The sequence below is a fragment of the Otolemur garnettii genome, unplaced genomic scaffold (assembly GCF_000181295.1).
Source record: "Otolemur garnettii isolate 467f Iridium unplaced genomic scaffold, OtoGar3 scaffold00213, whole genome shotgun sequence".
NCBI classification, from domain to species: domain Eukaryota; kingdom Metazoa; phylum Chordata; class Mammalia; order Primates; family Galagidae; genus Otolemur; species Otolemur garnettii.
Genome location: NW_003852608.1, coordinates 891,671 through 919,150, shown reverse-complemented (window position 1 = coordinate 919,150; position 27,480 = coordinate 891,671). Strand labels below are relative to the sequence as shown.

The 27,480-nt window shown below is 43.8% G+C and overlaps 1 protein-coding gene and 1 pseudogene across 1 annotated transcript in view; one reads left to right on the top strand and one right to left on the bottom strand.

Moving 5' to 3' along the window:
* Positions 1-27,480, top strand: part of DLGAP1 (DLG associated protein 1) — a 342,771-nt gene that overhangs the window by 75,598 nt on the left and 239,693 nt on the right. The window lies entirely within an intron of this gene.
* LOC105888172 lies at positions 14,429-26,905 on the bottom strand (annotated as a pseudogene).

The following is a 27,480-nucleotide window of genomic DNA, read 5'->3' as shown; positions in this document are numbered from 1 at the left end:
AGCAGAAAAGATAAAAAGCTGGGTAGAATGTTGAACTTACTAACACTACCATAATGAACCATTTAAAAGAGGTTTTAAAACAGAGGGAAGCAGTGGCTTGGCGCCTATAGCTCAGCAGCTAGAGTGCCAGCCACATACACCAGAGGTGACAGGTTGGAATCCAGCCCAGGCCTGCCAAACAACAATGACAACTACAACCAAAAAATAGCTGGGCATTGTGGCGGGCACCTGTAGTCCCGGCTACTTGGGAGGCTGAGGCAAAAGAATCGCTTAAGTCCAAGAGTTGGAGATTGCTGTGAGCTATGATGCCACAGCACTCTACCGAGGGCAACATAATGAGACTATGCCTCAAAAAAAAAAAAAAAAAATGGAGGGAAGAGGAAGATCAACTGGGTATGGACAGCTGAGAAGTGGTGGCCTAGAGAAAGACATTGAAAGCAGGATAAGAATGGATTTGCGGGGCTGTCAAAGGCTACAGTGAAGTAAGTTCGGACCTGTTAAGTGTCAGCAGCAGATACGCAGCAGGAACTGGAAGGACCTGGAGAGATGTTTGGACTCCGGCATGGCCTGAGGGGAAGGAAGGAAGGACCAATGGTTAAAACAGCAGGGCTGCAGGAGGGGGTGGCTGACAGAGGACAATGGCCTGTGAGAACTAGCGCAACAGCAAATCAGGACCCAGACCTGCTCTGGGGCTTACAGTGTGTGACCGGCGCCTTCTTCAGGTGATGGCAGACCAGGCTTGCACTCTAGAAAGCCAGTTACCTGGGGTGGAATAAACAATATCCTGGGACACTAGAGAGATGGGAGCCAGGGGACGCCCCAGTTGAGGGTTCTAGAAAATTGGGTAGTACTGACCAAAGACACTACCCACTGGACTGTTTGCAAAGAGCCTTCAGATTCCATTGTCTTGACCACCTGCTAGCTGCCATTTCTTCAATTTAGTGTCTATGTTACTTGCCAAAGTACAGTCACCCTAGTGAAGAGAACAGCCTAACTACAATCAGAAATTATATTCATGTGCTCACTCATTCATTCACACAAGAAACATCTACTCAGTACCTCTAAGTAGCATGTCAGTCACTTTTACCTTGGTTCAATACATTTATTAAATGCTTTACTGAAAACTGGATTTCCCAGGTCAAATTGGAGATAAAATATCTCTCTGTACACACACACACACACACACATATTCTGGAGTCTAAAATGGCCAAAGCAGGCACCAGAGAGGAAAGAAACTTAAAATTCAATAGTTGGAGGTAGTCAAGTGGATAGCTTTGGTCAGAATGTTTTCTCTTCAGAAAACTCTATTCTCCTTGCCCTGGGGAAGGGTTGTGTTGTGTTTTGTTTCATTTGGTTGTGTTTTTCTTTTTGTTTTTGTTGTTGTTTTGCAAGTTACTCAAGTTATTAGCTTTACTTTTGCTTCATACCATTACAGAAATCTTCTTTCTGTACCCAGATGGCAGGACATTATGCAGGAATGAGAAACGCTTCTTTAAAAGGAAGCCTAGGCGGACATATTAGGAGCCGCCTCTAATCCTTTTTGGAAGCAGGTTGTGTATAAGTCCTAAATAAATGTATCTTCCCCGAGAATGCATGTGAAATAGCAAAACCATCAACATCTCTATATATAAAACAGGAGGAAATGAGATCAGAACGTTAGCCCAAGGAATTTAGGTTAGCTGCAGGGAGGAACTTCTACCTGAAAGCTATTAATTATTGAATAAATTAATTTGGGAAATTTTAAAGAAACTTTCTGGGCATCTTTGAAAACAACCTCAGTTCCATTTCTCTGAGAGCCTTGAGAATTCTGCTTGAATGAGATGGACAAAATGTCTCTGTAAGATTTTTCCAGCCTGAAGACTTCAGCATAAGGTCAGCACCACAGTCTTGTCATGTGCGTTGATCCTATCTTTTCAAGCTAAGCATCCAAGAAAATGAAACTTCAAGGTACCCAAATAATTCAGTATGCCCTAAATACATCACCCCTCCTCCTGATGCTTTCCTTTCTGTCAATGGAATGATCATTTTTGTAAATACAATCTTGAAATTTTGCCGCTCACCTCTGACCTTTGCCAGCTTTAGGGCTCCAGTTTTTCTCACGTGAATAATTGTAATGGGCCATTTCTCTTGCCGCCCCTAATCCTCTCTCTGCTCCAGCGTTGTATAGACTTTCTACCAGGTTACTGAAAAATCCTCTCAGAGTCCCATTTTGTCCGTGCACAAAGTCCTCCACAAGTAACGTTCAAAAGTCTCCTGGTCCGACTCCTTTCTGAGATCGTTTCTCCTGCTGTTCTGGCACAGGGTTCTCCGCTTCTGCCTAACTGAGCTGCTAATTGTTCTGAGGATCTGCATTTCCGGCTTGGGGCCTGTTAGCCAGGACAGGTTTGAGAATGATGGGGCGGGCAGTGAAAAAACAACCACAAAATGATAGAGGCTTCTAACAACAAAAACGTATTTCTTGCTCATACCACATGTCCATCTTAGGGCAGCAGGAACTGTGTTCACATAGTCACCCAGGGGCCCAGCTGGGAATACTCCATATCAACAGAAGGTTCCAAAGTCACAAGGTACAAGGAAGAGCACAGAATAAATGGAGCACTGGCTGGTAAAGCTTCCACTTGCACATGGCACAGGTTGCCTCCATTCCTGCTTCATTAGCAAAAGCTCGTGACACAGCAACGTCTAACTTCATGGAAGGCAGGGAAGGCGCCCTTATCGCATGCCCCAGACACAGACACACAAAGCAGTGCCGATGACTACGGAAGTCTATCCTTCTGGACACAAAATATTTGGCTCACTTGTTCTCCTGCAAACAAATTACATTTATGACCCTCCACCAACAAGGGGAGGTGGGGAAACCAAAGCATATCCTGGTACAATATGAACTTCAAAGTTTCCAGTCCCTGGGTGGTTTCTCACAGTTTGTACAACAGAGAATGATGTGCAGTAAAACCTACATCTGGCCCTGCTGTGTCTTGGAGACAAATTGTCTGCCTCCCACATACCAGATATATCATATCCAATATATGATGGTGGAAAAAGACCAAGATGCCCACAATAAACACTCTCATTCTGAAGGAAGAAGATGAGAGGTGACAGCAGGTATCAGTCCTTAGGAATTCTACAGTCCCACCCAGTAGGATGCTGCAGGCCCTCTGCCCTGGGAGCAGTAGCCTTCTTGGTAAAGCTATAATTAAGGCAACATGTCCTTTTCTGTTGTCCCTTGTGTCTCCTAGCTCACTGCTCTGGGAGAGTCTTTCGCGTGTATTGTCTCCCTTGACCGTGTCTGTGCACATGTCAGGGAACACGTGCTCCTTCAGCGCCCAGGAGAGATTGCAGGACTCCTTCAGCTACCAAGTCTTCCCATCTCAGCCGCACGGCACTCTCCAAACTGGAGTAGGGCCTCTTGTCTGCTGACTCCAGTGAGTTCCATGTACCAACAGTCACACTCACAGAACCCTTCTAGATACAATTATCATTTTTGCTCAGTTTTTTTGCCTTCCCACCCCCATGCCCGCTATCTTAGATACTCTCAGCTCATCAGGCTAAGTAGGAGAACCAAACTTAATAGCTGCTTTCCTAGCTAATTGCATCTTCCTTGTAAGTCATCTGAATCCATTCGAAGATGTGACCAATGGGGTGAGGTGTCCATATCCTGACTTTGAACTTTGGCACGAGTAGTTTTCATTGTATTTTCATCACTCAAAAGTTTTCTAGGGGTTATGTTTTACAAATGGCATTGAAATCAGTTGCTTCTTCAAACCTGTGGGTCTACGAATGTCTAGACTCTCTTTGTTTCCTTTTCATGGCTACCTGAAATCTCACCAATTCTTTTCTACCCCATTTCTGATACCAACTTATGTTCTAGCTACGATAGGCTTAGGTTATATTCTGTTAATAAACAACACCCACATTTCAAAACATTATTTCTTGCTCACGATATGTGTCCATTATGAGCTGGCAGCTCTGCTTATTGTAGTCACTCAGATACTAAAAATGACAGAGGGTCCATCCCAACAGAAGCTCCATGATCGCTGAATCAGAGAAAGGGAATGTGGTGAATTGAGCACCATTTCCCAGACTGATACACAACACATTTACTCACATTTCTTTGCTAAAGCCATCTACATAACCACACCCAGTTTCAAAGAGGGAGAGATATACTGTATTATCATATGCCCAGAAATTTGATCCCTGGATATATTTGGTGAATGGCAGTTATGGTACCTTGAGACCCTTGTTTAGTTATGATAGTCCACACCCTGTACCTCTAGAATGCCCTCTCCTATTAATTTATTCATTCAACAAAGATTTACCTCTGTAGAATCTCTATAACTTGACCACCCAAAGGACTGTACCACACAGGTCAACATATGGAAGTGGCCAACATAAGGGACTAGACCTGCTCTACTGATATGTACTTGTGGTGCATGTCCAGTCTATAAAATCAGATCAATTTAAGGGGGTGGTCAGCTATGGAGTTTCTACTGTATTGCTCAAGAGTGCAGGCTCTTAAACCAGATTACCATGGTTCAAAAATAGTTCTGTCACTTCTGGATGTGTTACTATGGAAAAATTATTTAACCATTCTGTGCCTCACTTTCCCCATTAGTTTTGTGGGGATGGTAATATTTCCTACCTCAAGAGTAATTGTGAAGATTCAACAAGATAATGTGTGATGCTCTCAGCACAGTACCTAGCAATGCCCCATACATGGTAGCTACTATCATCACTATTGCTGGTTTCGGTTGCCTGCTATGTATAGGCACTAGGTGGACCAGGATTCCTAGTACAATGCAACTATGAGCTAATGGGGGAGACGACTAGAAGAAAGTCTCCATCCTTCTAAATCTTCCTTTCAAATGTATCCTCTCCCTATTGGCCATTATTTCTCTTCCTAGGAATTCCCTGAGCACTCTGCTAATGTGTCTCAAGGTAGTTGTATTCTTCTTACATGCTTTTCTATTTTCTCTGTCCCCTCGTGGAGGAGGTTCCAGTGCTATCTGAAGGAATGTTTGTGAAGCACTTAGCCCAAGGTCTGCCCGCAGGAGATGAAGAACAAATGCTAACACACCATTACACAACCCTCTCTGCCTGCGGTGCCTGGAACAGTAGCTTCCCAGAGAAGCTTTGGCCCGCAGTTGTTGAGTTGAGTTGTCATCTAACATCTGTGCGGCATCCTTTGGCTGCATCTCTTCTCTCGGATTCTACACCCTCCCTCTGCTTCTGAGTCTGTGCTTCTCTGAAATGCTCTCTGTTCCTTCTCAACCCTATTTTGCATTGCCAGCCCACCTGGAGGCTGAGAGCTCAGTCTGGCAGGTACACATTAGCACGTTAAAAATATCTCTCCAGCCGTCCCTAGTATTGTCATCTACTTTGAACATTAGCATATTTCCCTCAGTTCATCTGGGAAATCCCAGTTCTTTCTTGTTCAGTGAGGAGGAGAGGGGTGGCTATCAAAGACCAGCATTATTGACTACTCTTTAACAAGTCTTTTTTTAGAATTGGGGAAGGGTCCTCTTCAATGATGACATTCACAATACAGCACTCTGTAGAAATTATTCATGAACCCACATTAACACAGTGAGAAAAGATCATCTATCCTGAGAGCAATTTTTAATTTTCTTCTGAGCCTATTTTTGTAAGATTAAATAATTATAAAGGAGAGTTTGTTGTGAGTTTTCAGTATATCTCATTTAATCCTCCCAAGAGTGTCAGAAGGAAATTAGAGTTGATGTTAACGTACGGCATACAGGTAAACCCCGCTCATGAGCCTCACACGGGAGAGACTAGGCTTGTTCCTGAGTCTTAAACTCCAGCCGTCCACTTTCCGCTCCAAACTGTTTTCCTCCCACTGGCTCATGGAACTCTGAAGCCTTTTCTCTGAACAGTCTAGGGCCTGGCTTCACCATCTGGACATTGTTCTTGACTTCCAGCTCAGAACCTTCTTTTAGTTCTTTGGACCACTTCTCTTTCCCAGAAAAAGCAAGTGAGCTGCGCGCTCTCGGCACAGATCCAGTTTGCCAACTGCAGATGAAATTGCACCACCTCAGTAGCATCATTGCTGTGCCAAGTTTCAAGAGAACTGGACACTCTGCTATGGGTACAGGTGCCTGAGAAGATTGGCCCAACCCTAGAGCTTATGTCTTCAGAGCCTGGGATTAACAAGCCAAGCCAGGACTGTTTTCCCTCGCGCCGACCTTCCCCACCCAAGGAAGGAAGGTTGTGACAGAGCTTTACAAGGAGAGAAAACTGGAGATGAAAATAGATAACCATGTTTATCGAGCCTGAGACAGAGTTTCCTCCTTGAGGGGAACCATTCCACAATGTGGGACTGGGTCCAACCTTCTAGTGAGACCCGGGGGTGGGTACCTCTTCCCAGCTGTGCACTCAGGTTTGTCAACCTGGTTGACTAATATTGGCCCTGATGGGAAGATTTACACCACAGAAATCAACATACTGTGCAAGGTAGAGCCTCTTTCTCCCTCCAGAGAGTCAGTTTTTAAACATTTGCCAGTTTGCCACCAGAGGTTCCCTTCATGTAGCCTTTCTCCAGAGAAAGGAAGAAAGAAAAATCTTAGAAGAAAAACTGGAAGGAAACTTAGAGATGATTCCAAGCTCATTACATTACAAATGTGGAGATGGAGGCCTAGCAGGGAGCGTTGCTTTGCTTAAACTATTCGGGGAGTTTTAAGAATCAGGTGTTCTCATTCTCAAACAAGATTCCTTTCCTGAGGAATCAAGTTTTCAAACTGTTGCCTTCCCTGAGGGAAACAAAGGAGACATAAGGCTCTTTCTCTCTGCACCTATGATTTAGTGCTACCAAGAGCAATGAGAACAATTTTCTATAACGATGTGTAAGTTTCAAACTTATGTTATGTACATTTCCTCTAAGTAAAAGTGTGATGATTGTTCAAAAAAAGGGGAAAATTAATAGTACTTGGAAATAATTAGGAAAGGCTATATGAACAAGAAGGGATTCAACCCAGAATGTGCAGAATCGCTCAGAGGCGATAGACGAGGGAGGGGGATGTGTCTGAATCTAGGGAAACTGAGTTGAGAGATGTGTAAGAAGAGTGCTTAAAATGTGAAACTGGATAAACACTGAGGACTTTTATACGCACGAGGCTAATTATCCAGAAAATTTGTTTTATTTTAATGCAGTTAGCGATAGGGAACCATTGATGGCAGTGCCAGGGAATGATGAGTGTTTTAGAAAGATGGCCTGCATAGTAAGGAGTGAAAAGGCCAATTACAGGGGAGATTTTTCCTCCTGTAGTTGAAGGTATTTTCTATATTATTGTACAGGTAGGGAAGGATATTTTCTATCTTAATAGTCATTCTCCCTGTGGAGAGGCTTTGTGGGTAGTTTTTGCTGTGTTTTTTGTGTTTTTCTCTTACTTATTTTTTTTCTGCTTCTTTTTTGTCTGTCTTATTGTTAGACTGTATCTAATTTTAACCAAAAAAGAATCTCAAAGAATAATAGTGACTGGCGCTTGGAAGCACTCACTGTGTGCCAGACACGGGCCATATAATAACTCTAACAGTCCCTGTAAGACAGGAATGACTATCCTGAACTACACAGGAGGTTAACCGGCTTCCCAAAGGTCGTGGAGCTAGACGTGCCACAGCCTCGGATTTGAATCCAGAGCCTGTACCATTAACCACTACCTTGCCTCTGGATGAGGTAGAACAGGGGTCCTCAACCTTTTTGGCACCAGGGACGAGTTTCACGGAAGACAAGTTTCTCCATGGATGGGGTGGAGACATTAGATTCCTCCATATCTCACATGCACAGTTTGCAGAAAGGTTTGTGCTCCAGTGACAGTCTAATGCCACTGCGGAGGGGACAGAGGCAGAGCTCAGACAGTGATGCAAGCCATGGGGAGCGGCTGTAAATGCAGGTGAAGCTTTGCTCCCTCCTTGCCACTCATCTCCTGCTGTGCGGCCCGGTTCCCAAAAGGCTACACCTGGTACCAGTCCCTGGCCTGGGGGGTGGGGGTTGCAGAGATAGAGACAAACTGGAGGCAGAGAATTTGAAATCAAATAAAAGAGCCGAGAGAAAGTTGTGCTACTCTGTCCTCTCTCCTTCTGCCGCCGGTGAGTTTATTGAAGTAGAAGAATTGGTAGAAGACAGACTAAGATGCGAGCGTAAAGGGAGGAAGGACTGATACACAGAGTTACTCGGGTAAATAGGGATGCCGAGAACAAAAACCCAGCAAGGGCGGGTCAAATCCTCCCATCATTGCTGCTGCTATTTTGTCTTATTGTGCTGACGCCCTATACCCCAGGAAGCACCAGACCTACACAGGTCTCTTTTCTTTTAGTAATAATGTGAAGATTTCCTTTTTATTATTATTACAAAGAACACTGCCATACAAATTTCAACAGCACTGAAGAGAATTTTAATGACATGGAGAAGTCTTCCTCCCCTCTCCAACCCCTTTTTACTCCTCCATAGAGGTAAGAATTGTAAGTTTCTTACGTATCCTTTCAGAAGTGTTCTAGGCTTGTATTTAATATACACATGTCTAAATGATCTCTACACATACTGTTCTACGATTTGTTCTTTTCACTCAAAATTACATCTTAATCATGTAAAAAAAAATCATGTAGATTACACATTCTTTTTAACAAATGCCAAGAATTCCATTGTTTGCATGTACCATAATTTGTGTAACCATTTCCCTCTTTGAATGGGAAACGTTCTTTATGTAAAGCTAACGCCAGGTAAAAGGCCTAGTTATGAGGAAAAAAGATACTCCTAAAATCAATATGGTCATAGGATTATAGTCCTTGGGCAAGACTGCAGGAATGCCCTACAAGTTTAAAAGTAATTTCAACAAATGTGACGGCTTATCAAACTCAAAGCCCTTGATCATTTGAAGAAAAGAATGAAAATGAAGAAAAAGCTCAGTGTAAAGTGAAATATGCTCCCAGTTACCAGAATAGGACAGAATAATCACAAAAACTGCCTTATCAATGCCGTGCTGGTGGGACCGAATTCTAAAGCTCTGCCATTCAGGGGCTGAGTATAAACAATCTACTGTTAGAAAAACCATTCATGGGGTCATTGTATTAATCCATTAAAGACAAGTGGATTTTTGTTTTGTTTTGTTTTTTAACTTACAGTCATGGTCGTATTTGATCAGCAGCTAGAAATTCCAACTGCTTTTCCTTTTTGAGTATTTTGAGATTAAGCTGTTTAGAAGATAGGTTAAAATTCTCCTTCCTGTTCTTCTTTCCCTGGCTGTCTTGAAAAACTCATCTCAGGTAGAGGAGCAGTAGCAGGAGGGAGAAGTGATCCTTGGGGAAAGATTTTTAGGTGTTTCGTTTTGTTCTGAATTAGATAAATCCATTAAATGCCTGAGCTACTCAGCCCTCCCTCTCTCTGCCTTCCTTGAGTTTATTTAAGTAGTTGCCCATAGCAACCACCCACACTTGAGCTGAGCACTGTGGAAAACAGCTTGGGAAGCCTTTGTCCTGCTTCCGTGATCATCCGCTGTGCCCTAGAGGTAACTACATAAAATTTAAATGACAATTTAAATATATTAACAATGGTTGGGGGTCTCCTTTATTTAAAAAAAATACACTATTTTTACAATACATACAAATAGTATTTAAAATACAAAATACAATAGTAAAAACAAAACTATTGTCATTAGGGTCTGCTGGTCACCCTCAACACTATTAGAAATGGAACAATTTATCGGAAAGAGAGGGACACTGAAGAAACCCCAGCAAAAGGAGCAGCATGGTTGGCCACCCTCTTCTCTTCCCTCTCCCATTTCTGGCAGGACCCACACGTCCGGGTCCTGGGCAGTAACAATCAAGACATGGTTCTGCTGACATAGGGGCAGCCTGAAATAATGGGGGAAAGGCAGACCTGGGGACAAATCTGGATTTCATCAGTCTGTAACCTGACACAAGGTACTACTTAGCTTCTCCCAGTGTGTGGGTTTTCTTTCTTTGTTTCATTTTAAAAATGGGTCTAATCATCTATCATTAAAGAAATATTGTGAGAATTAAATGAGCAAACTTATGTTAAGCACCTAATCTGCTGCTCTATTCAGTGAGCCTACGAGTGCTGTCTGTAAAGTTTCCAGCCATGTACTATGAAACCTAGTTTGAACCAGAGCCGGATACTTTCCGGAGAGCCCTGATATATTCAGCGTCTTCTGCATGCTAGATACCAATTTTACTTAAAAACAGATAAACAACCTTAGAGGAAAAGGACACCTGGAAAACCATCAAAACAGAGATGCTTTCAGAGAATGGCTCACTCAGCCACCCAGAATGTGCCAAGCCAATTAGGGCAGACCTGGGTGGGTCCTGTGGGGCTCTTCTGGCAGAGCTAGAATCCTCCCCTCCCTTCTGGGCTGGTTCCCAGGAATGACCCTGGACGATGTTTCTCTTCTACATTGTAGCTACCTGTGGCCTTTGACCTCTGTATGTCCATCCCTATCCCTGTCCCCAGAAGGAAGGTGCTTCCCTAGCTGACCTGCAAGACTTGCAGGCAGAACATGAAGCAATCCTCTCCACCAAGCCTCCCAGTCCTGCCCTCAGACTGTGGATCACTGTAGCTGCTGTTTAGTCTCTGTGGTCTGTGCTCTCTCACTGACTCTACTCCTCTGTTGGAAAAGCTTCCCTGGCAAGCTGCTACCATTGATGTCCCATTTGGTGAAGCATTTTGCTTGTTGTTCTGATTGAGCATCTTTGTCTGTGTTGACAAGAACTCAGTGACCAGGACAGCAAGCCTTACAGTGTCCCTGATTCATTCACCTCAGAGTCCTTGTCTCATTTGGCCAATTTGGGTGAAACACGCTCTTCCGATGGTGCGTGGGGCAACCCCCCGGCCTCCCACGGCACCTGTGAAGAATGCCCTCTTGTCATGTCATTAGCTCTTAATGGGAGGACCTTGCTTTCTTCTCTCACTGTTCATATTTTTTATCCTTTGATCTGCCCCTGGTAGTCTGCTCGGGCTGGTATAAAACAATACCATAGACGGGAGGACTTAAGCAACAGCAGTGTATTTTCTCACAGTTCTGGAGGCTGGAAGTTCGGGATCAGGGTGCCAGTATGGTCAGGTTCTGGTGAGGACACTCTTTCTGGCTTGCAGATGCCACCTACTCACCATGTCCTCACAGGACAGAGAGACAGAGATGTTGCCTCTGGTGTTGCCTCTTATTAAGGCACTATTTCCATCCCGGAAGTCTCACCCTTATGACCTCATCTAAATCTAATTCCCCACCAAGTTCCCATCTCCAAATACCAGCACATTGGGCATTAGGGCTTCACGTGTGAATGTGGGCGAGGGACACGATTCAGTCCATAGCACCTGACATTGATTTTCCACCTGTGAGTAGAGCAGCTTTCTTTTAAGAAAAGGTGGTATAGGCCAGGCACAATGGCTTATGCTTATAATCCTGGCACTCTGGGAGGTTGAGGCGGGAAGATCTCTTGAGCTCAGGAGTTCGAGACCAGCCTGAGAAAGAGGAAGACCCCATCTCTACTAAAAATAGGAAAATCAGCTGGGTGTTGTGGTGGGCACCTATAGTCCCAGCTCCTCAGGAAGCTGAGGCAGGAGGATCGCTTAAGCCCAAGAGTTTGAGGTTGCTGTGAGCTACAATGCCACACACTCTACCCAGGGCGGCAAAATGAGACTCGGTATCAAAAAAAAAAAAATTATCAAGTTGTTTCCTCTCTCTAAGACCAAGAGGGAGAGAGAAAGTGGTGATGCACCACGGGGAAAAGAAACTACTGGGAAGTGCATTTTCAGTTATTAAAATATGAATTATGATCATTATTTTACCAGTAAGGCACCTGATGCGGGAATGTGCTTTGACAGCAGAGTGAGGGTCCAACAGTCCCCATCTCACACAACTGCAGCTTCTGGCTCAGGGGCTGAGCGGTTGTGACTGACAGGTCTGTAGCATATTCGTGGCTAAAGCTCAGGTTATGAATTTCCTCCCAGGATCTCTTTAGTGGGCTGTCACTCAAGGCATGTCATATTCCCTCTCCTCTGGGCTTCTTTAAGAGAACACACTACCTGAATCCTACCAGTGGAGTGTTGTGATTATTAGAAACATTTTTCATTGCACTAGTTATGGGAGTACTTCATTTTCATGTAATTTTCACAGATGTAAAAACTTATCGTTTGTATCTTATTTGATCATTCATCAGCCCCCTTGCCCTGGGACAGGCCATTCCCATGGCAGGCTGTGAGCAGAACAAGAGTGTAGCCCAGAAGTTTTCACTCCTCAACCAGGACATTTTCCATAACCCTAAATGCCAGTGAGAAAGGGGGAAAGAAGAGGTCTTTCCTCCATTTCTTCACTATGAAAGATTTCCCAAGGCAACCATGACTCTAGAGTTCTAAGTGCTGTGACTCCCTTAATCACTCAAAGTGCTGTGACTCTCTTAATCAGAAATTAATTTCACTCTCCCTATCTCTGTGTTAGAACCCAGGACAGACAGGGGAGTGATGTCAGTAATCAATGTCATGGTGCTATTTGCCTGAGATTGCTGGGGAAACCTGGCTGCTAATTGGCACAGCCCCCCAGGAGATGTTGATTCTTAGCTCCTTGGTCATATCTGCCATGAGATGGCAGCTCTACGACTGCCCAAATCCTGTAGCTCTGCTCTCTTCACTGGTTCAGCCTGTTAGCATTGCTAGATGTCTACAGAGATCATCTAATAAAAGGATAGTAAGTTTAGTTGTGGGTTTTGATTGTTATGTACAAGGAAAACATTTATGTTTCACTTGGGTAATCTATATTCAATGAACTATGCCACCCTAAGAAAATAGGTGAGGAAAATGGAGAAAATGTATTTTTTTCATGAGTGTCCAGCTTCGCACCCAATAAGAATCCCTTTATCTATTTCAGTGGACTTGGGAATTCTTCCTGTCACTTAGACATTGGGTAGGTGGCTCTGTGACCCTCCTTCTCCTGGCTAGAGTTACTTATGCCCACAGAGTGTTAGGGTCATGCTAGTTTACAAAAAAGTGCGTAACTGGCTGAACTTACTCCCTGAACAACAAATGAGTTTTCACTGGATGGTTCTGCAGTCTCTAGGATAATCTGTCTTTAGGATGCTGACTGCGTCACAGGCAGCGAACACCAAGGCCTCACAGTGGGAGATACGGAGGCAGCAGCTTTGCAGAAGTCAGTCGTGGTAGGAACTGGTGACGCACTTTTTCTCCACCATATGTTATCAGATTAGCCAGATCCTGTGTGCTGAGGACTGGCAGAGCTTCCTCTACTGCTGGGTATGTTGGCTGGTAACTCCCAAGCACACAGCCACCTTGGTAATTAGGTGGAGTTCCTGCCAACTTCTGCAATCTGCATCCAGGAGGCTTCGGGCCATGTCACACCTTTGTGGCTGCATATGATCCCATGAGGCTCATTTGACACCACTGTTTTATGTCAGCCTTTCCTGCCCTGCATAACATCTCCATGTGTGAGAAGGTCTCTTCACACAGAGGAGCTGCCTGCATTCTGCATCATGTCAGCACCGAGGGGGTATCCTGGGTTGGTTATTCATGCACTTTTCCCCAGACGTTGCTTCCCATTGCAGTCATCGAGTTCAACAAGGTAGCAGGAGCAGAATTTTAAACACGGAGCATTCTGAGGTCAGAAAAAATAAATCAGAGCCTATAATTGAAATGGGCTTTGAAACTATATCACAATAATACATGCTGTCAGCTACATGGAGTCTCCTTGGTCCCAGCTGGAAAGTTTCCTGTGTCATCACTGACCCCTGAGCTGTCACCTGTCATGCTGTCATAGTTAGAGACGAACTAAAGAAAGAAATACAGCTAAATAAGAGAGCTTGGGAGCAGAGGGTACCAGCAGACAGCCTGGGACCTGGCCAGCCATGAGTGTAAAACTTCATCCAGAATCTAAAAGAGGTTCATATGGAATCTTGTGAAAGGCTCCGCCTCTTTGCCTTAAGTTGGGGAGAGAGACAAATATAACAATTGCCGCTAACAAGAGATATGAATGTTTTAAGTTCATTTCTTTTTTTTTCTTTATCTAATTACCAGTTAAATGCAGAGTTTTAATTTCATAGTTTAACAATGAAGGGTCATACACTGAAGCCAATGGGTACACCTAACATTTCAGTCCAAGCCTGTCCATGTACATAGCTGAAATCAATTACAAGCTGCGGCCTAACAAATGCTAGGAGGATTTTTTTTTAAGTAGTTTTTGCAGGGATTAAAATTTCACACACTGAAGTCATCATATATACAGGGCAAAGTCAGCACTTTTATATTTGCATGTATTCTTTACTTAACCTTAAAACACTGTTATAGTTGAATATTAAAACAAATCAATAGCAAGTAGTGAGCATATTATGATTACAGTCCCTGACTCATTCATTACAGCACATAAAATGCCAACAGTACGTGTCATCCGTGGCCCCATTAAGAGGTCTGACACTGAACACCACCTCAGGGCTGACTCCATCGTCCTCACATGCTTCTCCAGTGTGTTGGCGCCATCTTTCCTGACTTGGAGCAAAGTCCATCTGGTCTACTTGATCCATTTCATCAGCCTCTTCTACTTCCTTCCTCTCTAGTAGGAGTTTTTCTAGCAAAGAGTTTATCAGGAGAAAGCCATTCTCAGGAAAGTTTACCTTATTTTCGATGATTAGGCGACCCTTGTTACATGGTCTATGATATGTCTGCATGCCTTCATTGAGCTCACATTTGCTATCTCCACACTTGAAAATCTGACGTGGATGCCAGGCAGTGTCTATGGTTCGGTTGTCAAGAGTAGATACTGGCATTTGGAGGCCGCACAATGCTTCTGTTACCAGACCAAAGAGTCCATCTACCTGCCACCCAAGCCAATCAACAGAGAAGTGGATGAGAGATCAACAGTATCACTTTTATTTACAGAAAAGCCAGTGATTCTGGAGAACAGTGAGGCTATCTCCTCAAAGAGCTATCTGCTCTTATTTCTCTGTTCTATTTTTATACCTTTACAGTACAGACAGACATCAGCAGTGTTGTCAATTAGTGTGCTGTACATCAAACAAGTTCTCTTTCCCCCACACAGGTTACAAAGTCAAAATATCTCTTGCTTTCAAGGTGACTATATCTTCACAGTATTTTAGTAAGACTAAATTTATAGCCAATTAGCACTTCACTGAGTGCACAGAGTACCATCAGCCCCTTGACTGGTGCCGTGGAGTCCAGTTCCCCAGCTTATCTATGACAGTTGGCCTTGAAATCAAATAAACAATCTCCAGATGTTGCATGTAGGCTCATCCAGCCTTGCCAGGGCCTGACCAGCCATGCCCTGTATGAAATGGCCATTCCAGTTAACAGTGGCTGGTAACACTTCAACCAGCTACATGTCCATATACATGCAAAGGTCTTCTCCTTGTCAGATAAATACAGCAAGCATGGTCCTTCTGATCTAACAAACGGTGGTATCTCCTGGCCCCAGGCCTGGTCCTTGGACTCCTTCTCCATGGAATGTTACCTTCTGGCCATCTTTCATGCCTTTGTCAATATGAACTTCTACAGTCTTCTCTTGATCTATCTTCTCTCCACTGCAGCTTTTGCATCTATCTTTAGGACTGATCTGTTCCCCATGACCCTGGCACTCCATTCACACAAACTGAATTAGCTGAACCATTCCAGGTCCCATCTGATGAATTTGTATTTGCATCTCAGTACTCAGCAATCGGGACGCCACTCTGCTGCTCCTTTCTTACCACCTCGGCCTTTACATTTGTCACAAAACACATTCTTTTGCAGAGCCAGTTTTCTTGTTGCACCATTCCATAAATCTTCTAAGGTGACTGAGAGCTGAGGGGCAACATTTTTACCTCTCCTTTCTCTCTGCATCCTTCCTCCTCCTCCAAAAAAACATGGCAAATATGTCCATGGGGGAGCCAGACCTGCCACCTGCTCCACCCTCTTTAATTGCCTGTTCCCCTCTTTTGTCATATAATTCTCTTTTCTTCCCATCAGAGGGAACCACAAGCATGAGAAATCTGTTTAAACTTCTCTCCATTTGGATTCTTATCAGGGTGGTGCATCAAGGCCAGTTTCAATTCTTCATTGATTGAGTTTGGCCCACCCAAAACATCATAGTAACTGGTTTCTTTAGCCCTTTTCTATAGCTGGTGAGATGGCTGAGGCCAACATGGGGTAGTGGGAAGAAGCATATAGCTGTATGCAGCTCATGAAGCCACTGCTCCACTGCCTCCCACCAAGCATTCTGGAAACGTCCCTAAATTCACTTCTTTTTTTTTTTTTTTTGAGATGGAGCCTCAAGCTATCCCCCTGGGTAGAGTGCCATGGCATCACAGCTCACAGCAACCTCCAACTCCTGGGCTCAAGCGAGTCTCCTGCCTCAGCCTCCCAAGTAGCTGGGACTACAGGCGCTTACCACAACACCTGGCCATTTTTTGGTTGCGGCCATCATTGTTGTTTGGCGGGCCCGGGCTGGGGATTCGAACCCGCCACCTTAGGTGTATGTGGCTGGTGCCTTAGCCACTTGAGCTACAGGCGCCGAGCCAGTTCACTTCTTGTATATCAAGTAAACTTAAAATATTTATTTACTGGGCCAAAGATTGGTTCTTAGGGTTTTGATTGATCGATTTAGATTCTGAGCCTTTTGAGGAGCTAATGAAGGCTGTGGACACTCTCCCCAGAGTATGGGGGAGTTCACTGACTCCCAGAAGCCCATGGGTAGCCTGTAGGGGCAAAGCAGTCTCTGTCATTCCCAAAGAATGGGGATGTTCTCCCAAGTCTGACATGTGCTTTTGTTTGTTCACAAAATTTTGCCATTGTAATAGACAGGGAAAATGTAGCAACTTTGAAAAATATGAACTGAAGATTATTTAAGAAAAAATGAGCACTGTAAATATTTTTTCACCAAATTGGCCATCATGCAAAATCATGCTGGTGCATCACTGCTTCTTAATATCCTCAGTGCTCAGTGACCCAGCCCAAGGTTGAACTCCTCTAGGAGGGTACCACTAATGTATCTCTCCCGTTCTATTTTGAGCTGGTAAATGTTAGAAACATTAAACCAAAATCTCTCTCCCTCGGTCCAAGCCCCAAAACACATGACCACTGTTGACTAAAGAAAAAAAAATAAATCAAAGTTTTAAAGAACTAAACGTTAATTTTATTGAGGCCAGGGATGGTGGCTCACACCTGTAATCCAAGCACTCTGGGAGTCTGAGGCAGGAGGATCTATTGAGCTCAGGAGTTTAAGAGAAGCCTGAGCAAGAATGAGACACCCTCTCTACCAAAAATAGAAAAATTTAAGTGGATGTTGTGGTGAGTGAGTATAGTACCAGCTACACGGGAGGATGAGGCAAGAGGATTACTTGAACTCAGGAGTCTAAGGTTGCTATGAGCTAGGCTAATGCCACAGCACTCAAGCCTGAGACTCTGTCTCAAAAAAAGAAAAAAGAAAAAAGGTTAGTTTTATTGAGAAGTGTTACTAAGGGCTGCAGACCGAGACCTACAGCCCGGAAGCAGCCCTTCAGACTGCTTCAACACAGTATTTCACTTCACTGTTTACGTACGGGTGGTGAAGATTCAGTACCTGCAAAATCGCATCAAAGCTTTGGTGCAAGAGTACATCTGGTTGTAGTTTGCAGGGGCATAATCGCTAACCTTGGCAGCTGTTGTCTTTTCTGTAGGGAAAGCAAAAGATCAGGGCCGTTTACTTTAAGGGATATGGTGACTCAGGCAGGAGATGGTGGGGAGGTGTGTGTGCTCTATCCTGTTGTCTTCAAAGCAGCCCTCTTCAGAGGTGCACGTAGGCACAGAGTCAGGAGCTTTTGTGAAATGAAATTATGCTGGCAAGCAGAAATAACCAAACATAGCTTCTTATGTTTGCTATTCTGGCTCACACCATGGAAAATGATTACCAAAATATTAAAGAATCTTCCCATTTTTACCATAACTCATGTGGCTGTTGGTGTGAGGCAGGCTTTGGCTTTGGCTTTGGCTTTGGCCTCAACAGCAGACCAGTAGGAACCAGAGAAGATGTTCTGAATAAGTTGGGTGGAGCCTTGGCTGGCTGGCCTGTGATGGCAGCTCCTTCTGCAAGGGGATCTTGCTGTCCAATGCATGATATCTGTCTTGACTTATTCCCCAAAAACGCAACCAGTTTTTATGTTCTTTTAAAGCAGAAGGAGGAAAGACAAGCAAGACGAGGGGAGGTTGGAAGAATAAGGAAAATACAGGGTAGGGCCATACCGAGCTGGCCAGAGCTTTGCAGGAAAACACAGCTGGTTATTGGACCACGCGGGACATCTCTGGAGAGGCCATATAGAACTACTGCACACCAAATGGTCCTTCTGAGAAAGGGCGGGCAAGCGATTTATCTGGTAATTCCTCCCAGTCTCCTGTCTCTCATTGGTTCAGACTTAAACTGCATGTGATATTAATCGCACCACACAGGGCAGGCCAAAACTGGACCCTGGTCCCCCAGGAAGGTAGAGACACTGGTGGTACTGAGGGGGAGGAAGGAACACAGCAGCCAGGCTTTGCAGATGGCAGCAGGACCAGGCCAACGGGCAGACAGGACCAAAAGGGTCTGGGAGATGCATAAGCTGGACCCGATACATTATCCTAGCAGTTCAGCCAACACAAGTTCAGTCTGGACTGACACCAGCATCTAAGGGATCTGGTGGGTATGGCGAGGGTGGCAACAGCATCTGGAGATCGTGGCATGGTGCCACACACTGCCAGTCAGTGGAATTGTCGTGTTTCTTTCAGTCTGCAGGGGATGCTGAGACAGTTAGCAAGCAGAGCTACAGAGGTCAGGTCCCACCTCCAGGTGGAGGGCGGGAGGAGGGACGTGAGGGGTCAAAGTCTCCATCGGGGAGATCCGTAGGACAGCAAAACTGAATGTCCCAGCATGATGTCTTAAGTACCACAGCTGCCGGTGAGCACCCAGGGCCAGTCAGCTGGGGGTCTGGGGCACAGATCAGGCTCCTGGGATGAGACACATCCAGGTTAGACAGGACCTGGGGTAGGACACTCCCCAGCCAGCCACAGGGGAAGAGGCCTCCACTCGGAGATGGGAGCAGATGGGGATTGACATACTTTGCTGTTAAAAGTGATAAATTGCTTATTTACTTATTTTAACTGTGCTTCATTTCAGTAGCTCATCTTGAGTAATAGGCTTTAAAATGCTGAGATTATTATGCTTTCTAAGAAAATATATTGTAATTTGCATAAAATACATGGCTATGTCTAATGCCATGTATTATGCAATGATTATCTTTGACTCCTAAGTAAATATACTAAGTGTTTTTGTTTTTATACAATTTCTCTCTCTCTCTCTCTCTCTCTCTCTCACACACACACACACACACACACAACTTGATCACTTGCTTCAATAAATGGCATTGTGCAATGCAGACTAAACTTTGACAGCTCTGGATTGAAGCCAACTTTAGGAACCCCGAGCCCATTGTTCTTATCAGCCACTTTGAGTTTTCTGACCCCATTATAGCAACAAATGTGTATGAAATTGTGAGGGAAGAATTGCTATTTTCCACAGCCTTTTCATCTACACAGATTTCTGGTGACTACTGCTACTCTATATTGAGCCAATTTTGATTAGTAATTATCATTATGCCTTGAGAAGTTGCTAGAATATAAGGTGCTTGTGGAGCATATTATTACAATGCCTGTCCCTACTTTTCTGAGGAATATCATTTTTCATATCCTGATGAGCTGCCATACTTTCCCTACTGGCTCCAGAAACATCATCATAGCTGACAGGCCTGTATTGCCTCAGCCCAAAAGCCAGGCCCATGGTGTAGCATCGAGGTGAACCTGCACTAATTGATTCTGTCATTTCTAAGGGGCAGAAACCACATCTGCGGGAGCCTGGTTGGTTCTTTTGTTTTAATGAAGCAAAAGTAACTTCCATGTTTGTCTGTGCCTGTCTGCAAAGTGACAGTGATTTATCTCATGCTGAAAGCAAGTTCGGGGGCCTCCTAGAGAAGCACATAAACCTACCAACCCCCTCATGACAGAAGCTGAAGCCCTGCCAAGCCACTGACAATGACTCCCGCAAAGGAGACCTTACCCACTTCCTACCCCAACAATGCAATGTCCCAGTCTCTGAAAGCCATGCACCCTTCCCTTCTTTCCAAGTTCTGTCGTGGGCACTTCATATTAATATTTAAAAGAAGCAAAAGTAGATACTCTTCCTTTGGTTCAATGTAATGTCTGTTTCCCACTTCTCTCAAATAAACTAGACGATGAAAATCACAAACTAATCCAGCTTCCTCATTTTAGAGATTAAAGAAACAGACTCCGAGCATTTTGAAACTATCCCTGCAAAGAAGTGGCATTTGCATCTGTTCACCAAGTCACCTGCTTGTTTTATGACCATAGAAAAGAAAGGTCGTTCTAAAAATCCTTTTAGAAATTGAGAATCTTTTAATTTTCCACTGATTCAGACATAGCATCTGAGGGCATCTCCTCAAACTAAAAATCAACCAAACTTAGTTGCTATTTAGAAGTCATGAAGAACTTGTCAACATGTACCCACATTTACGATAAAAGAATTTTCTTTGAGATAATCTATGTAGCAGAGCTCCTGTTTAGGATATTTCCTAAAGCAGCTTCTGACAATTCAAAATAAAATTGCCAGGTCAGGTGCAGTAGCTCACACCTGTAATCCTAGCACTTGGGGAGGCTAAGGTAGGAGGATTGCTTGAGCTCAGGAGTACCAGACCAACCTGAGCAAGAGCAAGGCCCCATCTCTACCACAAATAGAAAACTTGGGAGGCTGAAACAAAAGGAGCACTTGAGCCCAAGAGTGTGAGGTTGCTGTAAGCTGTGATACCCTGGCACTCTAACAGGCTGACAGAGAGAGATTCTGTCTCACAAACAAACACATAAACAAACCAACAACATATATAAAGAATTTCCGATTATCTTAGTACAGCACTTAAATGCACGCATTTTCTTTTTGTTGAATTTTTTTCTTTTTAGCCTTACAAGCCTGTTTCTTTTTTTAAAAATGTAACATTATTATATCTTTTGCATTTCTCATTACTTCTTAGAACCTCCACACTCTTAAAATTACTCATGTTCTCCCAAATGCCACCGCCGAGGGACATTTCTGAGTTCTCACCTTTTATTGACATTTCTGTAATATTTTACACCATTAACCACTATCTTCTAGAAACTTTTCCCACTGGCTTAAGTGATACCATCCCTCTTCGCCATACCCCGAAAAACCAGACCATTTCCTCTCAGTGCCCTCCAGGAGCCCCTTTAAACACGGATGCCCCCTCTGGCCCTGCCCTGACTGTCCCCTCTTCTCCTTCTATACTCTCTTCAGACCAGTGATTTTCAACTGGTGTCCCATCATAGGGGGGACAACTGTGCCACAAAAATTATTAAAGATCATTCATTAAATCATTTTCAATAGAAGTTCAAAGCACAGTGAGTATTTTTTTTACTTTTTTTTTTGATCAACATAAGTGCACTGCAAAAGTTTAAAGACAAATTCAAGCGTGCCATGAAATAAAAATAAAGGTTGAAAAACACGGCTTTCCACAATCCTACCCACCCTTGCAGAGACATCTATTATCTGTTGGGCTGGAACTCCCCAAATGTACCTCTTCAGCCCAGGCCTTTCACCTGACTCCCACATCGCCAAGAAGTTCCCAGCTCCTCGCAGATGGCTCCCTGAGAGCTCAGTGCGGAAAGCTGTCACTGCAGGGCCTCCCTCCCACGGACCCTTACCTGCTCCTGCCTCTCTGTGTGCTGCCTCCCTTCCCTCTGCCCTTAGTTCAGGAAGTTATTCAAATCTGTTCATTTTCTCTTCTAAATGGGTCTCTAAGAAAGTCTCCTCTTAAGAATTCTCCTCTTTAAGAAGAATTGTAAATTCCGGTTATATAGCTCCTTGTGTCACAATTATTTGCCTACAGCTCCCTCTCCCTGCTGGACTAGGAGCCAGGACTGGATTGTGGACCGGGACAGTCACATCTGTCTGTTTCTTTGATGACTGGCACTGTAGGTGTAGGTAATCTAGCAGACTAGATGCTAAATTAATTGTTGTGTGAATGAATGAAATGATAAAGTAGAAGAATGTTTGAAAATGGAAAAATTGGCTACACTATCACCACATAACAGAGGTGGTTTCGTTGTTGCTTCTGTTCTTTATTTTTGCCAGGTCTTTTCAATGTTTTCTACATGGGCACACCTATTTTTGGGTACTTGGAACAATAATAGACCTATAATTTTGTGTTCTGCTTTTTTTCCTCACTGAACTATGTCTCTATGTGTTTGCAAGGGCTTTAGAGTTATAACTTTATAACTGTTGCATTACATGGCTAAAGTAGTTTTAGAATGATTGTGATGAGATTGCCAAGGCCGACCTTGTAAGGATCATATCTGATACACAAAGCTGAGAGCCCGGGGAGCCTGCCAAAGTGTAATGACCTTGGAAAGCCACTTAACTCAAAGAGCAAATTTTCCCATTTGCCAGAGGAACCTAATTGTAGTTGTTTGTACTCCTCAGACAAAAGATGTTGTACAAGTAGAAATTATTTTTAATATCTTATAGATTTAAAAAATGTTTGTGGGATAGAAATAGCTTGCTTTCCTTTGTTTCTTCCTTTGAAGGCAGAGGAGGTTGGTGGTAATTTTTCTCTCCCAAGCAGCAAGGATTGACAGCAGTAAGCAGGGAAGGCTGAGCAACCAAACATCTGCTCCCTGGGTTGTTTTAGAGGCGTCCGTTTTCATCTTGTAGCGGTTTCTCCCACATTATGATCTTTGCCTAATACAATCAAATTTTAGCACTTGAAGGAATCCAAGGAATTATCCCTAGTCCAATTCTCATATTTCAGATGAAGAAAGAAAGTTATAAACAGCAAAGCAACGTGGTCTTTCCATGCCCCTTCCAGAATGACCCATTTCTGGGAGAATTTGGGGGTTGTCGAGGATAAGGAAAAATTTCCCTTTGCCCCCTGAAGATATGCTAAAAAACAAAAAAGGTAAATGTACAAATGGCAGCTGGATAGGACAAATGCAATACAAATTTATTAGCATACATGTAGTACAACACAATGGGATACAGAGGTTTGTGCACCATTCTTTTTAGGGGAATCGGAGATGGGAAGTGCGGATGGTTTTAGCGGCATAGTGAAAGCTCTCTATAGGTGTACGATGAACGTGAAGAACATACAGTGGCCTGGGAAAAAGTCTGTCAGACTCACAGAACGAACAAAGGTTTGCCAGATGTGCCTTTCTTCCTGTGATATGAGTTCAGTTAATACAAACTCAAGGAAGGGACCAGAAGTAATTGTTCGCTTCATCAGCAGGTCCAGACTTTCGGCGGATAAGGGAACTTCAAGAACTACTTCATCCTGTGCTTTGGGAGAGACAGAGGGTTGAGAGACAGGAAGGGGGTCAGAGAGAACTTGAGGCAACTTCTGTAGTTTCAGCTTGTGAAAACTCCATATTTGAAAGGAAGGCCAAACTTTGAATGGTTTTCTGATGATTTTTGAAAAGAATGAAACAAAACAAGAATCAAAAGAAACTTCCTAGAAGACAACGCAGCCCAAGTCATGCTCATGTAATACAACACTTGTGTGACTCATCATAATTCACAATAATATAAGTTCATTTTCCTCTCATTTACCTTAATGTGATCCTATATCTATGCAAAAACAATAACAACAACGACAAAAAAAAAAAAAAAACACACTTTGTGGTGTTCCTATTTTGACTATTGTTAGCATTTCTTTCTGTTTTGTTTTTTCTTCCTGAAACACACTCTTGCTTTGTGGCCCAGCCTAGAGTGCTGTGGCATCAGCCTAGCTCATAGCAACTTCAAACTTCAGGGTTCAATCAATGCTCCTCCTGCCTCAGCCTCCGGAGTAGCTGGGACTACAGGCACCCACCACAAGGCTCAGCTAGTTGTTCTGTTTTTAGTAGAAATAGATACTACTCTTCAATTTTGCTCAGGCTGGTCTTGAACTTCTGAGCTCAAGCAATCCACTGGCCTCAGCCTCCCAGACTGCTAGGATTATAGGCGTGAGCCACTGCACTGGGCCATTAACATTTTTTCTAAACTTGGTTTTAGAAACATAAATTATCTTTTAATATGCATAACTTGTGCTTATTGCACACCTAGCCACTGCTAATTCTCCCCATACTGGTCTCAAAATTCACTATTTGATATTTATTCACCATTTTCACTTATGAGAATCTGAAAGGCAAACAATATACTCCATGAAATCTCTAAGTTACTTTCTCCATTGAAATACATTCATTTGCCACTATTCTTTGACTTTGACCCATAAGCCAGAATTCATGGTTCGTATCCCATCATTAGTATCCCCTAAACCCATATATCATCCAAAATCTTCTCGATATCATCCAAAAGTTTCTTTAGTTCAAATGTCTTGTTGTATACGACAGAGATTTGAAATCTATAATTTACAAATTAAAATTGTACTTATTTACTCCTATTTCTCATTAACTTAGTTATTTTTGAGACATACTTAAAAGTCTCATTCTTTGCTCATTGAGGACCCCAGGTTCTCATTTATGACTGACTGCAGATGCTTGTCCACATCTTGAGACTTCCTCATTAGAATTAAAAACTAGTAAAGTTTGAGAGTTGCCAATTGACACACAGCACCACTAGTCCAAACTTCAAGGTCACATACCACTGACAGCCTTTTTCACTGATGACAACTTCTCTTCCCCAGAAATGTATTATTCACTGAACTCAAAATACCTCTTTGTAAATTTTGCTTATTTGTTCTCATTAGATCTTTTAACATGGATTTATTTATATCTATTTATATCTATCCATATATTTATCTATATCTATTTATATCTATCATTCCTTTTCTAGTACTAAATAAGGGACTACTATTTGGTCATCATCATTCTAGGAGTCAAATGGAAGCATTTGGTCCAAAATATTGCATTTGATCCATTTCAGCCCTTAACCTCTGTGGAAAATAGAATAGTGGCCCCCAAATATGTCCACATCCTAATCCCCAGAACCTATGGATATGTTACCTTACATAGTTAAAAGGCCTTTGCAGATGGAATTGAATTAAGAGTCTTGAGATGGAAATTTTGCCCTAATAGGATCAATGTAACCACAAGGTATCTTATGAGAGGGAGTCAGGAGGATCAGAACAGGAGGGGAAGAATACAACAGAAGCCAAGATCAGAGAGAAGGAAAGATCAGAGGATGCTGCATTGCTGGCTTTGAAGATGAGGGGGCCACAGCCAAGGAATATGGACTGTCACTAGAAAGGGAAAAGGCTGAAGAAAACTAGAATATTTTACCCCCAAACCTGCCTGAACTATGAAAGCAGCCTCAAGATCTTCCTGACCACCCCCTGCCAATCCTGTTTCTCCCAAAGCACAGGATGAAACTTTCCTTTGGTATTCCCTTCTCTATACAGGAACTGGACCCTCCCATCCCCCTCTTTCCTTTTATCCCCTGAAATCTCATTATCTATCTCAGAAAAAAAGACAGGAGGGCAGCCACACCTGGGTGGACTGTTTCACCAAATAATCCCTCTCAGGCTCATTCAAATTCCAAAAAGAATCATTTACAAGTTGATTTCTCTCTTCCAGATCATTCATTTCCTTTAATAACCATTTGCTGCCCCTCAAAACAATGGTCTATGTTCCATCTCCTCCTCCCCTATGAAGAAGGGGAGTTTCTCTACTCTCATTGGGCTACTGAGTAATCATTCGCCTGTGATTCCATCATGCTACCACATGAAAATAAATTTTCTGTGACTTTTCTTCTATTAATCTGCTTTTTGTCAACTGATATTCCACCCTTCTCCCCTACAAGGCAAGGGAACAAATTCTCCCTTAAAGTAACCTCAGCCCTGCTGAAACCTTGAGACCCATAATTCTCACCTCAAGAATTATAAGGTAATAACTTTGTGGGTCTTTTAAGCTTCTAAGTTTGTGCTAACTTGTTATAGCAGCAACAGGTAAACTAATACAACCTTTCCTTCAGAACTACTTCCATCAGTGAGAGTGTATTTATAGACATGTACAAACGAGACAGGAAATGCTCCGTATTTTCTCAGACCACAAAGTAAAGTGGATATTTAAAACAACAGCAACAAAGGAACCTGTGCTCCCATTTCACAAAACTGGAAAAGGCCTTGTGGCAGGAGTGCGGCTGTGGGATGCAGGGAGCGGCTGCAGGGTGGGTCGCCGCGGGAGGAGACAGCAGGGGCAGCCAGAGCCCGGTCACAAGCAGTTTCACAGGTTTCTCTGAGAACGCTGGATTTTAGAGCCCTACTGGAGCCCGTTTTTGTTTTCTTGACATAGTTTTTAACAACACCCAGTTCCAGCCGTGCCTGTGCCGGGGTCCCGATGTGGCCGGGCAGGGCCCTGGTTCCTTGTCTGGAGCGGCCGGCAGGTGCCCCGGAGCCGCTGGGCCGCAGAGCCCGGATCGCCCCGGTCCCTGAGCCTCGTGGGAGAACAGGCTGGGGCCGTGGGCAGGTTGCCGCGGATTGGGAGAAAATGTCTTCACCCTTTGGACACCTGAACAGATGAGTAAAAATAGATTCCCCAGGAGTCTTAACAACTGAAACACACAGGCACAGAACAGACGCAAATCTCTCCTGAGGCTCTAATGGCTTGGGGGGAAAAGAAAATGGAGAACACATCTTGATAGAGAAGAACAGCAGGGAAGAGGATTGTGTGTACCTGGCCCCCAGGCTGGTGCAGGAAGCACGCGGAGGCCCAACATCCCGGGGAGCTGAGGAGGAAGCCGCCGGGGAGGCTCATCTGGCGCCGGAAGCCCGTGACAGGCCACCTCTGGGGCTCCCGGGCACGCTGCAGTTTGGGGACTGGTAGCTCTTCCCCGTCAGCCTCCCCCTTACCCACGGACATGCAGACATACACACAAATTCCAGTCTTTGAAATGACTCCTGTTGCAGATAAAAGACCATCTACTCAAAATTTTGAAATCAGGCTTTTGTTGGACACACAGGAGCTATATGCACAAAAAAATGAGCCCACCAGGCAGAGGCGGGCTGAGTGCCCAAATCCTCAATTTTACATCAGAGTACACACAAGATTCCCACCACCACCACCTTACACCCCTTCTGGAAATTGCATTGACATCCACAGGAAGGGAAAAGCTTCACAGAAGGGGCAAGTTTTGGTGGACCTCGGCGAGTCATTGCCAAAAAGTAAATTGGGCCCTCTGAAAGGATTCTGGGTCATCGTCCACATTCTTCCTGAGCTATTCTGACGTGTGTGCCATCAACGCCAGCACAGCCCATCTTTGCATGATTAGTCTGATGCAACTGGGTTGTGTCTAATGCTTCACACTTCAAATCTTGGAGCAAAAGTGAACTTTACTGACCTTTGAGGCTCCTTTGGAACAGCGCAGAATAAATAGAATATCCTGTAAAGTTTTTAAACGAACGACAGTAACAACAAGGATAGTTGCGTTTTCATCA